The sequence below is a fragment of the Mus musculus genome, chromosome 12 (assembly GCF_000001635.26).
Source record: "Mus musculus strain C57BL/6J chromosome 12, GRCm38.p6 C57BL/6J".
NCBI lineage: Eukaryota > Metazoa > Chordata > Mammalia > Rodentia > Muridae > Mus > Mus musculus.
In genome coordinates this window covers 31,054,543-31,067,864 of record NC_000078.6, presented here as the reverse complement: position 1 = coordinate 31,067,864, position 13,322 = coordinate 31,054,543, and the positions used below count along the sequence as shown (strand labels likewise).

Genomic DNA, 13,322 nt, shown 5'->3' with positions numbered 1-13,322 from the left:
AAACAAAAACCATAAGTATAAAAGTGAAACATGAAACAAACAAAAAACATCAGTTGATTAAAAAACTGAATGAACTAGATTTGTGTATGTGAACTTCAGTAAATCTGGAAAAACATTACTCAATTAAAAGGTGAATGACAGAATACTGTGTAAATACATTTAAAATAATAGCAATTCATGTTACTGTGCATGTACAGATGTGAGAAATTGTATAAAAATATGACATGACATTGCAAATTAACCATAGATAAGTCATCTGGAGAGAAGAAGAATGAGGCAGGCGCTCCAGTTTCAGTTGCATTGTTTATTCCAGGATAGAAAACGTTAAGAAAAGCAGTGCCCCATAACAAGCCTTTCATGTGAAGTCACTTACTGGTTTCCTTATCCTGTGAAATGGAACGTGATTCAGTGCTGCCATTGAGCAACTCTGAGGCATAAAACAGCATGTTGAATATAAAATCCAATCTGAGGCGGAAGCTGCAAGCAGAATTTCAGCCTGAGAAGATTGGAGGTGGAAGTGCTCTGGCACAGGGAACCCCAGGGACAAAGGCTTCCACTGGAGACAGACAATTTGAGAAATAGAAAGTTGGCCACAGAAAATATTAAACAAAAGTACAATTAAAAATGAAAGCTTAAAATGAACTGGTTCCATATCAAGAAGGCACTGGAATACTGTGATTAGGAATCAGCAGGTAGTTTTCAAAAAGTGGACAACTGAGCACTCAAGGTTTTTTTTTCCAATTTTAAACACATACTCACCAGTTACAGTTATGATTAACTTTGTAAAGCAAATACTACTGGGTATTTGTTTTACAAAGCCATAGGTTACTCCCAACATAGTGGGAGTAACAGATAGTGGGAAACTACTGTGTCCCACTCTCACCAATAGACTGGCCATTCAAACAAACAAACAAACAAACAAACAAACAAACAAACAAAATAGAGAGAGACATTGGAGTTAAATGATACCACAACTCAAATGGATTTCTACAGAACATTCCATCCTAACACTAAATACATACCCTTATCAGCAGGCTATGGAATTTATCCAAAAATTATCACATATCAGGAAACAAAGGCTCAACAAATACAGAAAAATAGAAATAATATTTTGTATTCCATTTGACCATAATGAAATGAAGATAGACATCAATAACAACAGAAAATATAGAAAATGCATATACTCATGAGGAATAACATTATTGAATGATGTATGGGTCACTGTAGAAGAATTTTAATCTATCAATATGACTGCTCTGGTAATGAATCACACCCAAAGACCTTCTAGGTCTGTGTGATCTGGCTAGAATACTGACACACCCTTAGTAAACACATTTAATCCCAAGCAATGAAGGTAAATAAAGTTAGTTTGTACAAGGAAACAGCCATGTTTGAAAGTGAAGTCTAGTTGAGGGGCAGACAAAGTAAAAAAATAAGAGAAAGATTTGACAGAATGAATCAGAGACAGGATACATTCAACTCTCATGAGAAGAGAGAGGAAAGAGAGAGGAAAGAGAGAGGAAAGAGCAGCTACTTAAGAGCAGTGCAGAGTGAATCAGGAATGGAGGGTAGCTGAACGAGTACAGTCCAGTTGAGTTCAGTTCAGAGCTGTTTTGTGCAGTTCAGTTGAGTTTACTTGAGTTTGTGAGTTCTGTTCAGTTTGTGCAGTTCATGCAGTATAGGTCAGCAGAGGCATTTGGAGCCAGAGAATAAAAAGGAGCCAGATGATTAGAATAAATTGCCATAGTTAGTTTGAGGCCAATCAAAGCAATTTAGTGAGAAGCCGAGAGAAATCAGTTTGAATCAGTCAGCTTGGAGAGGCATTTAAGCCAGAATAGCTGAGTTGAACAGCTAGCCAGGGTTAAGAAAGAATGTTCAAAGTCCTTAGTGATCAGAGAAATGCAAATCAAAATGACCCTGAGATTTCACCTTACACCAGTCAAAATGGCTAAAATCAAAACCTTAGGTGACAACACATGCTGATGAGGATGTGGAGAAAGAGGAACACTACTCCATTGCTGGTGGGATTGCAAACTGGTACAACCACTCTGGAAATCAATCTGGAGGTTCCTCAGAACATTGGAAATAGATCTACCTGAAGACTCAACAATACCACTCTTGCAAATATACTCAAAAATGCCCCACCATGCCACAGGGGCCTGTGTTCCACTATGTTCATAGCAGCCTTATTTGTGATAGTCAGAAGCTGGAAACAACCCAGATGTCCCACAACAGAAGAATGGATACAGAAAATGTGGTTCATTTACACAATGGAATACTGCTCAGTTATTAAGAACCAGGACATCCTGAGTTTTGTAGGCAAATGAATGGAACTAGAAAATATCATCCTGAATGAGGTAACTCAGACCCAAAAAGACATGCTTGGTATGTACTCACTAATAAGTGGATATTAGCCCTCCAAAGTACAGAATACCTAGGATACAAACCATGCATGTTCTTTCTTTTGGGTAGTTTTTAACTCTCTAACAAACCCACTATTACACAAAACTAGATAAAACTTGGCTGAAAAGGGAAATTACAGACCAATCTCCCTTATGAATATAGATTCAAAAATTCTCAATAAAATACTTGCAAACCCAATTCAATATCACATCAAAACTATCATTCATCATGATCAAGTTAACTGTATTCCATTAATAAAACAATGTTTAATTATATATAAGTTAGTAAGTATAATTCATTGCACTAATGGTCTAAAAGAAATTACGCAATCATCCCAGTGGATACACAAAATTCCTTTGACAAAATCAAACATCTTTTCATGATAAAAGTAATGGGTATGTTAGGGGTGAAGGGAACATACCTCAATATCAAAAAGGCTATTATGGCAGACATGTAGCCAATGTCATTCTAAACAGAAAGAAACTCAAAGCATTCCCAGTAAAATCTGTATAATGATGTCAGTCTCTCTACTTCTATTTAAAATAATGCTTAATTTTTAGCTAGAACAATGTGTCAATAGAAGGAAATAAAAGTGATACAAAGAGGAAAAAGTAAAAATCTCTCCTTTTGTAGATGATATGATTCTATGCATAAGATATTCTGAAGACTACCAAACAAGCAAACAAAACTCTTAGACCCTATGAGCTAGTCAGCAAAGTATTAACATAAAAAACAGCATATAAAAATCAATGGCCCTTTTATATACCAGCAGCAAGAGACTGAAAAAAGAAACCATAGGAACTTAATCAAGGACATGAGAAACCTCCACAGGGAGAAGTTTAGGACACCTAAGAAGGACATTGAGGATTTCTTCACTGAAAGGTGGAAAGGCAACTCAGGCTCAGGAGTTGGAATGTCAAAATGACATTTGGATTTTGTCAAGATGACCATCCTGCCACAAGCATCTACAGATTCAATGCAACCCCAATAAAAATTCTAATGCCATTCTTCATAGACATAGAAAACAAACAAAAGATCTATATGAAAGTATAAATGTTTGCACAGCTACAGTTACTTGATTTAGGTGCCAAAATGCACAGTAGAGAAAAGACACCATCTTTAACAAATGATGCTGGGAAACTGAATTTCAACGTGGAGAAGAATTACATGAGATCTTTATCTCTCACCCTTCACTAAACTCTGCGGCAACTGGATCAAGGACTTCAACATAAGACCTGATGCTCTGAAACCCTTAGATGAAAGATAAACCTGACTTTAAGCTGTACTACAGAGCAATTGTGATAAAAACTGCATGGTACTGGTACAATGACAGACAGGTAGATCAATGGAATAGAATTGAAGACCCAGAAATGAATCCACACACCTATGGTCACTTGATCTTTGACAAGGGAGCTAAAACCATCCAGTGGAAAAAAGACAGCATTTTCAACAAATGGTGCTGGCACAACTGGTGGTTATCATGTAGAAGAATGTGAATTGATCCATTCCTATCTCCTTGTACTAAGCTCAAGTCTAAGTGGATCAAAGACCTCCACATAAAACCAGAGACACTGAAATTAATAGAGGAGAAAGTAGGGAAAAGCCTTGAAGATATGGGCACAGGGGAAAAATTCCTAAACAGAACAGCAATGGCTTGTGCTGTAAGATCGAGAATTGACAAATGGGACCTCATAAAACTGCAAAGCTTCTGTAAGGCAAAAGACACTGCCAATAAGACACAAAGGCCACCAACAGATTGGGAAAGAATTTTTACCAATCCTAAATCTGATAGGGGACTAATATCCAATATATACAAAGAGCTCAAGAAGTTGGACTCCAGAAATTCAAATAACCCCATTAAAAATGGAGTACAGAGTTAAACAAAGAATTCTCAACTGAGGAATACCGAAGGGCTGACAAGCATCTGAAACAATGTTCAACATCCTTAATCATCAGGGAAATGCAAATCAAAACAACCCTGAGATTCCACCTCACACCAGTCAGAATGGCTAAGATCAAAAATTCAAGTGACAGTAGATGTTTGCGAGGATGTGGAGAAAGAGGAACACTCCTCCATTGCTGGTGGGATTGCAAGCTTGTACAACCACTCTGGAAGTCAGTCTGGAGGTTCCTCAGAAAATTGGACATAATACTACTGGAAGATCCAGCAATACCTCTTCTGGGCATATTCCCAGAAGAAGTTCCAACTGGTAATAAGAACACATGCTCCACTATGTTCATAGCACCCTTATTTATAATGGCCAGAAGCTGGAAAGAGCCCAGATGTCCCTCAACAGAAGATTGGATACAGAAAATGTGGTACATTTACACAATGGAGTACTACCAGCTATTAAAAAAATGAATTTATGAAATTCTTGGGCAAATGGATGTATCTGGAGGATATCATCCTTACTGAGGTAACCCAATCACAAAAGAAGTCATTAGATATGTACTCAGTGATAAGGGGATATTAGCCCAGAAGAACCAACACCCAAGATACAATTTGCAAAACACAAGAAACTCAAGAAGAGGGAAGACCAATGGGTGGATACTTCATTCCTCCTTACAATAGGGAACAAAATACCCATGAAAGGAGTTACAGAGACAAAGTTTGGAGCTAAGACGAAAGGACGGACTATCCAGAGACTACCCCACTGGGGGATCCATCCCATAATCAGCCACCAAACCCAGACACAATTGCATATGCCAGCAAGATTTTGCTGAAGGGACCCTGGTATAGCTGTCTCGTAAGAGGCTATGCCAGTGCCTGGCAAATACAGAAGTGGATGCTCACAGTCATCTATAAGATGGAACACAGGGCCCCCAATGAAGGAGCTAGAGAAAGCACCCAAGGAGCTGAAGGGGTCTGCAACCTTATAGGTGGAACAATAATATGAACTAACCAGTACTCCCAGAGCTTGTGCCTGTAGCTGCATATGTAGCAGAAGATGGCCCAATCGGCCATCATTGGGAAGAAATGCCCCTTGGTCTTGCAAACTTTATATGCCCCAGTACAGGTGAAAGCCAGGGCCAAGAAGTGGGAGTGGGTGGGTAGGGGAGCAGGGTGGGGGAGGGTATAAGGAACTTTTGGGATAGCATTTGAAATGTATATAAAGAAAATATCTAATAAAAAAAGAAAAATAAGCCATATGGCTTATCTTATAGACACAGATGAAGATTCTGAAAAAGACTTCAGTAGCATAGGAAATTAGTCAAACAACCAACAAGTAACATCATGAAACCAAAAAGCTCTATATGGCAAAGCCAATGGTGGAGTGACTAGACAGCCCACAGAATGGGAGAAAATCTCTGCCAGCTCTTTGTTTGACTGATGATTCGTATCTAGACTATTTAAAACACTAAAAAACTGAGCATGAATAAAATAAGTAACATTATTTTAAAATAGGCTATAGAACTGAATGGAAAATTCTCAAAAGAAGAAATGCAAATGGCTAGGAAATACTTTAAAGGGTGTTCACCATCCTTAGGCATCAGGGAAATGTAAATTAAAACTACTTCAAGATTTACCTCATCCCAATCAGAATGGCCACATGGATACAAATAGCAAATGCTGGCATAGATGTGGTGAGAGGGGAGTGGTTATCTGATGTTAGAAGGCATGTAAGGTAGGGTGGCTGCTATGGAAATCAGCCTACATGTTTCTTCCTTTCTTCCTTCCTTCCTTCCTTCCTTCCTTCCTTCCTTCCTTCCTTCCTTCCTTCCTTCCTTCCTTCCTTCCTTCCTTCCTTCCTTTCTCTCTCTCTCTCTCTCTTTCTTTCTTTTTTCTTTTTTCTTTTTGGTTTTTCGAGACAGGGTTTCTCTGTGTAGCCCTGGCTGTCCTGGAACTCACTCTGTAGACCAGGCTGGCCTCGAACTCAGAAATCCGACTGCCTCTGCTTCCTGAGTGCTGGGACTAAAGGCGTGCACCATCACGCCCGGCTTGGCTACAAGTTTCTTAAAACAATACACATCCAAACTAGAAATAGAACTGCCGTATGACCTGCTGCACACTTCAGTGCGTATGCACAGCAGAATTTCTATCTAACTACAGAGCTACTTACACACTGATTGCTAATTGATGCCTTATTCACAATAGCCAGGAAATGTTGCAATCTGGCTGTTCATAAGCAGATGAGTGGATGGTATGGTACATATGCATAGTGAAATGAATATTACTCCACTGTAAAGAAATATGAGATCATAAGATTTGCAGATAAACACATGAAATTGGGAAAAATTATACTGAATGAGACAACTTGTGCCCAGAAAGGCAAACAATATGTTACTGCTTATGTATAGATGCTAACTTCATTCTCTCTGTGTGTGTGTGTGTGTGTGTGTGTGTATGTAACTTAGAGCCCAACTGGAAGCCAGGAAATTAGAAAGGGGCCTTTGAGGTAGACATTTTAAGGGAGAGATTATAATAAATTATAGGTAAAATGAAAGTATAGAGATGGAGTACTGGGGGTAGAAAGACTTAGGCAGGAAAGAGTACAGGAGTGTGGGAGAAATTGTGGGTGGAATGGAGGGATAACTCAAAGGAAGTATGTATGAAAAGCCATAAAGAAGTCTACAATCTAATAAATCATAATAGGAGGAACAGACTATGTGTGAAAATGAGATTAGGAGGGGTTGAATTATTAAACAGGTTGGAGCATGGGATGGAGGAGAAGCAGGGACCAGCATTTGTGAAAAAGCATGTAGAAACCCACTAGTTAAGCTAATTTTAACAATCCACTTAAAAACAAAATCAGAGGTTACCCTGGGCTCTGAATCAAAGTGACGTTCACAGCTTTTTCTGGAACCTTTACTGAACTCAGGAAGCTGCAGATCCCAGTGGCTGCAGAAGTCTCCACAGAAGACTTTTGTAGAGGAATCCAGAAAACATCTCGCTATCCGGAAAGGTACTCAAACTTGCTAATTTTTTTCTTGTGATCGAAACTGCGCATTTGAATTTTGAAGAACTGAGAACTTCCACATTAAAGAGGACTGCTTAGTTTTGTTTACTACCTGACTTTTCGGAGTCACAAGAAAGAAAGGCGTGCTCATCCATGCATGCACTAAAGCTGTCACGTGGTAACGGACCAGTTAGGGAGAGAAGGCTTAGTCACATTTACACCCTTTAATGGAGAGAGAGAGAGAGAGAGAGAGAGAGAGAGAGAGAGAGAGAGAGAGAGAGAGAGAGGGAGGGAGGGAGGGAGAGAGAGAGAGAGAGAGAGAGAGAGAGAGAGAAGGAGAGAGAGAGAGAGAGAGAGGAGAGCGGAAAGAGGGGAGATTTGAGAAGGGAGAGAGGGGAGAGGAGAGAGAACACCGACCTTACTATAAACTGAAGTTTTTTTGATTATTTCCTCTTTGAGAAAGAGATTCATCTTAGACACTGGCAGATCAACATACTTATATTTTGATTTAAATATAATTTCCTCCTACTGATTTTCATAAACATATGGGAGAATGTGTCAATTATCCCCTCTATAAAAACTTGTTATATTATGAGCAATTTTCTTTCAGTAACTCCTTTCAATGTTCTCTTTTGCTACATCAGTTTGAGTCATCTCGGTTGCCTTTCTTTGGACTCTCACTAGTTTCTGGGTTTGTGCTGTTTTGTTTCCTTAGGGTCACTTCGAGGCAACCCTGAAATTCTTCAGAAAACAGGAACAAAGAGGAGAAAGACTGACTGGAGCAGAGTGTGCTGAGTCACCACCTGAGTTCTGACCTCACCAGGCAGGTGCTGGGAGCCCGCCAGCATCTGTTTCCGGCTCTGCAGTCTGCAGGCATTCCCTTTACGTTGGGTTAAAAACCATCTCCTAGCCACAGATGGGCACTGAAACAAAAGTCTTGGTCCTCACAGACTTTTCCCAGTCTTAAAAGAAACAGTCAGAGTAACGTGATGGTGTGATCAGTCTCTCAGAGGAACTCTGCTCTCTCAGTGTCACGTGGTGACATTTTCACATGAGGAAAAGAAAACATTGGTGGCAAATTTCAGTCACGCTAATCTTCAGTAAGCATACATTTATACAAGCAGTTGGCTGCTTACACATCACTTAGACTTGTTCTCAGGGAACATGTCGTTACTGGTCCATTTCTGGGTCCTGAAAAAGAATGTCAGAAGAAGAATGGGCCTTGGCACATGTCCCCTGATGGGCACATAGAGTCCAGTTGTCTTGCCCTTGAGTGAGATAGATCTCTCTCCGAATCAAAGATTGGTAAATTCCAAAACTAACTTGATAAGCAAGTTAGTAATTAGACAAAAGACCAAGTGATACTTCACTTTTAAAAAGTTATTATCTGGGCTGGAGAGATGGCTCAGTGGTTAAGAGCACTGGCTGCTCTTCCAGAGGTCCTGAGTTCAATTCCCAGCAACCACATGGTGGCTCACAACCATCTGTAATGGGATCCGATGCCCTCTTCTGGTGTGTCTGAAGACAGCTACAGTTTACTCATATAGAATAAATAAATAATTCTTAATAAAAAAAGAAATAAAGTATTATCTGACTTCTGTACATGCATGCACACACATAAGATAATTAAAAATTATTTTCTAAGATATTTGAAAAAAACTTAATAATTTATATTTTAAAAGCTTACTGAAATTTTGTTTTTTTTTTAAACGTTTTGTTGGTTCTTCGTTAATTTCTTATCATGGATCCCAATCTCCCCCATCTCTTCCTCCCCTCTAACATGCCTCCATCCTTCCACCCTCTCCCATAACAGAGTAAAAACAATCTTGTGAAAGCTGCGGTGTGTCACAGTGTGTTCCACAGTATACCCTTTGTCCACACTTCTTTGCTTGCAAATGCTCACTGCAGTGAGTGGTTGATCTGGTTCAAGGCCTTTGGCTTCTGCTACTCTATCAATACTGCAACCTCACTGGGACTCCTAGGGGATGTCCTGTTGTTGCTCTGTGTCATGGAGATCCTGTAGTTTTGGATCTGTAGGACCAGCCCCTTCACACTCTAGCAGTTCATGGATTGGGTAGATGTTGGGAGTGGGCCAAGTCAGATCCCTAGATCTGGGCCTGGGAGGTATCTGAGCTGGTCAGTTCTCTCGTACCCACACCACCAGGGCAGCTCTCCTGCTCCTCCCCAGCTAACCCATCCAACCATGCTGTAGCCAGCAAGGGGCAGAGCCAGCTCTCCAGCTCTCATGGATGCTGGGCTGGCTCATCTGCACTCACGCCATCAGGGCCGTCTCTACTATGCTGCCCAGGTGAGGTGCAGGTCTGCTCTCCCAAGTGCCACAGCAGGTGAGGGTCTGGGCCTGTTCTCCAAGGGAGGGGAAAAGGCATCTCTTTTCATCTCTGCCATCACACAGCAGACACGTTGCAGGGCCAGCTTTCTCATGCTCACACCTCAGGGCTGGCTCTCCTGTGCCCGTACTTCCAGGGTCAGCTTTACTGTGCTTCCCAGCTGAGGGGCAGGGACAGCTCTCCTGTCTGATGTAGGTGGCAAAGTATACTGAGTGTGGAGGAGAGTATCTCTCCCTCGTCCATGCCTCTTCATGGGAGATGAGTGGCAGGGCTCACTCTCCAGGTATTGCAGCTGCCTAGGGGGAGGGTCAGCTCTTCTGCTCTTAAGATCCCAGGACCAGCTCTCCTATGATGCCCAGCTGAGGGGTGGGCCCAGTTCTGCACAGCCCTCAGATGTCAGCATGTCCCTGGGTAGCAGCCTAGACCAGGGATGCCCACATGGCCTTTGGTGGTAACAGATCCCTGCTGCTGCAGGGCCAGGGACACAGTTCTCCCTTGGTGGCAGCACAGGCCAGGACCCCACCATGCTTCCAGGTGGCATCGATACTCACATCAAGCTGTTCCTCACTGTCCTCATGGCTCCACTTGTGCCTCTCTCCACTGTGCACACATCCTTCTGTTTCTCTTCCCTTTCTCCACCACTCACTTGCTCTGATTGGCGGTGCTGGGGTGGTGGTGGTCTCTGAATGTCAGGAGTGGTCTCAGGACTGTTATGCCCTACCTGTGCATTAAGGCTCTGGGCAAGAGTCATCTCAGGCATGGTTTGCTCCCACACCCAGGCCTGCATAGTCATCTCAGGCTAGCTTCCTCTCTGGGCCCTATGGCACCCGACTGTGATCATCTTAGGTGTAGCCCCATGCGGAGTTCATCTTGTCTCCTGCTTGCTCCCCACCCTGGAAGCTTGTTCAGACGCCCACAGAGTTGTACTAGTAATTGTCTCAGGCTGGCTCCCTGTCTGGGTCTCCTGGTACTGGATTGGTGGTCATTCTAGGCTTGCCTTTTTCAGGGAATGTTAGACTGCGAATCATTCAGATGTTTACAGGTCTGAACACTTGAGCCTAGGCATAACCTTTCTTCTCTCTGCCACCTACTGATGCACATGTGACACAGCAGCCACACATGCAATGCTTCTAGGGGCAGGACAGTTTCGGTAGATATTATGTCTTATATATTTTTTCAATTTAGGATGATTTTTTTCCTTTAAGACTTTGGAGTGAGTAGATCATGGAAATGGTCAAATTAGTACATTTGCTCCAAATTCTGGCCACCACAGGGCAGATTCTGATTATAAATAAATACAGGGCTTGGTGATGAGCATAGTTTTAAAGCCGCACGGTCTGGAGCTAGTCCTGCCTCCACACTTGTTATATGTGTGACTGTTGAGGCCTGTCCTGCCCCCAGCATAACTGTAGTCATTTTGTTCCATGCCTGCCAGCTATTTCATATTGTTGCTGAATATGCCTGCCAGTCATTGACATGGAAAAATAACTTGACTCAGAGTGGGGTCATGGGGATGAGCATATATCCTGTTATGCTCTGTATAAGGTTTGTTAGTCTTAAGAAATTCCACGAAGCTTTGCGTAGGACCCATCACATTAAAGGTCAACATGAACTGTTATGTCTAAAGTAGCGTGAGTCAGAGCCAACCACCAGGCAAAGCTTCCTGCATGTATTTATCAGCTCACTGTGGGTTTTGCAGTTTTAGCCTCTATAGGCTGACAGAGGAAGATGTTCAGGCTGTAGTCCCAGCCCCCAAGTGCTGAGCTACGGCTCTGACTGATCAGTCTTAGAGTGTGCGTCCAATAAACCACCCCTGTCTGACTGAGATCAGTGGTCGTGGGGTTTGTGGGGCAACTCCTGGACCCCAACAATGACCAAAGCCAGAGCTGTGTTATTAGCACTGTGTCAGGCAGCTATCTCTCTTCACGGGGCTTCACAGGAAAAAGGAGCCTTACAGGTCACAGCTTCCCTGCTTTTTAGTGAATTATTTCTTCTCTCAAATTGGAAGAAACATAGAAGGCTCAGGTTGGCTGTGAAGTCGTGTGAGGAGTGTATCTATCAACCTGCAGTGTTGTGTGGAAAAGCATTCCAGGAAACTTTCATAACTATTGCTATTTCAACTGAGCAGATAGATATGGACTTAAACTAAACAGCCTTTAGACTGCCTGTTTAGTGTTCTAGAGGTGCCTCAGACTCCAAGAAACTTCTCCATTTGGAAGTTTCAGTTTCTTCTGAATTGGAGTTGAGTTCATGAACCCTGTGGCAGTAATTTGGGTAAAACCTGTCTTTCTGTAACAACAACAACAACAACAATAAACACTTCAATAAGTGTTTGATACTGTTTGTCGTTGACAGTGAAGGATTTTGCTGTATGTGTGAAAGAGCTAAGTTAATCAAAATCATTCTAGTTTTTAAGGAGGTAAATTAATGTATTTTAAGGAGTCCTCTCTGTCAAATGCTTTGATAACTAGGAAAGCTAAGGATAGGTGTTTGGCAGACTACCTATTAGCCAAGTGTAGCCCTTCCTTCTCAGCTTTCCTTTGGCCTTTGATCTATGTCTTTGCAGTTCCTCTAACATCTGTGTCCGAGGTTCACTCGGTTCTTATTCTAAGTGTGGCAAATAGGATGTTAGGAGACACGGAGCTAGCGAGAGTCTGGAGAAAATTCATGTATGTCTCATGTCTGTGGCTTTTCTGCTGGTTGAGAATATATTCTTGCTAACCTTATTAATGGATAAGAGATGTGTACCTATGACCGCATGGAAAAGAGCCAGTTGCTTAGCTAAAGTCATCATAGACAAGTCTATAGACAGCTGACCCCAAGCCAGGAAGCCAACATGAAGAACTGCAGAGATTCTGCCAGTCTGAGAGTTTGGCCACCTGTTCCAGAAGAATGAAGTTATAATGTACAACCCTAGACTAATTGTTTTAAGTCATTGGATCGTGAGGTGGTATATTTCATGGTGTCTTACTATGTTTAATAATTAAAGATTGTCTGGAATCTAAAGTGCCCCAATGGGAAACTATTCTGAAATTATTTCACAGGCTTTAGTAAATACCTCCTCTCTTACATATCTTTCAAGGCAGCTTTTGGTAGCCCTCTGTTCTTCATTTAGAAACCTCAGTCTTCTCTGATTTGGAGTTGATCTATGTACCCTGTGCCAATAGTTTAAAGAAAACCAGTTTTGCCTTCCTTTTACATATGTCTGCTACTGTTTCTCTGTGATAATAAGGGATTTTGCTAATGCATACTCCAAGAGACCTTTGAGTGGGCACCATGGTTAAGATGACTCTCCCCTTTCCTTGGCCCTTGGTCCTCTGTTAGTCGTTCTTATAATTCTGTTGTGCTTGTCTATGTTAGACTAGCCATGCAGGCAATGCACTCAAACTTGATCTCTGTTACAGCCACAGTTTTCTCTTTAAAAAAGTAAAATAGGAGAGAAGCAGGAGGCATGGAAGTCATTGTGCTCACAGATAAGCACAAGGGAAACCTAGAATGTTAAACACACAAGGTTATTCCTTCAAATCAAGGGTTATAAGACCTGTTATCCACCCAGAAGGCAGACAACAGACACAGGTAATAGCCTGGTGGTCTTTGCGCTATCTTCATAGTCATAGACTGCATGGGATCCTCCCCGAGACCTTTGTTGTAAGCATGTTTTTTCCCAGTCAAT

General features: G+C 41.7%; 1 non-coding gene across 1 annotated transcript; it reads right to left on the bottom strand.

Moving 5' to 3' along the window:
- Positions 1-10,657: 10,657 nt before the first annotated feature.
- Gm25408 lies at positions 10,658-10,790 on the bottom strand. Its single transcript, XR_003950350.1, has one exon. It is a non-coding gene; the product is annotated as a small nucleolar RNA SNORA17 (small nucleolar RNA).
- Positions 10,791-13,322: the final 2,532 nt, after the last annotated feature.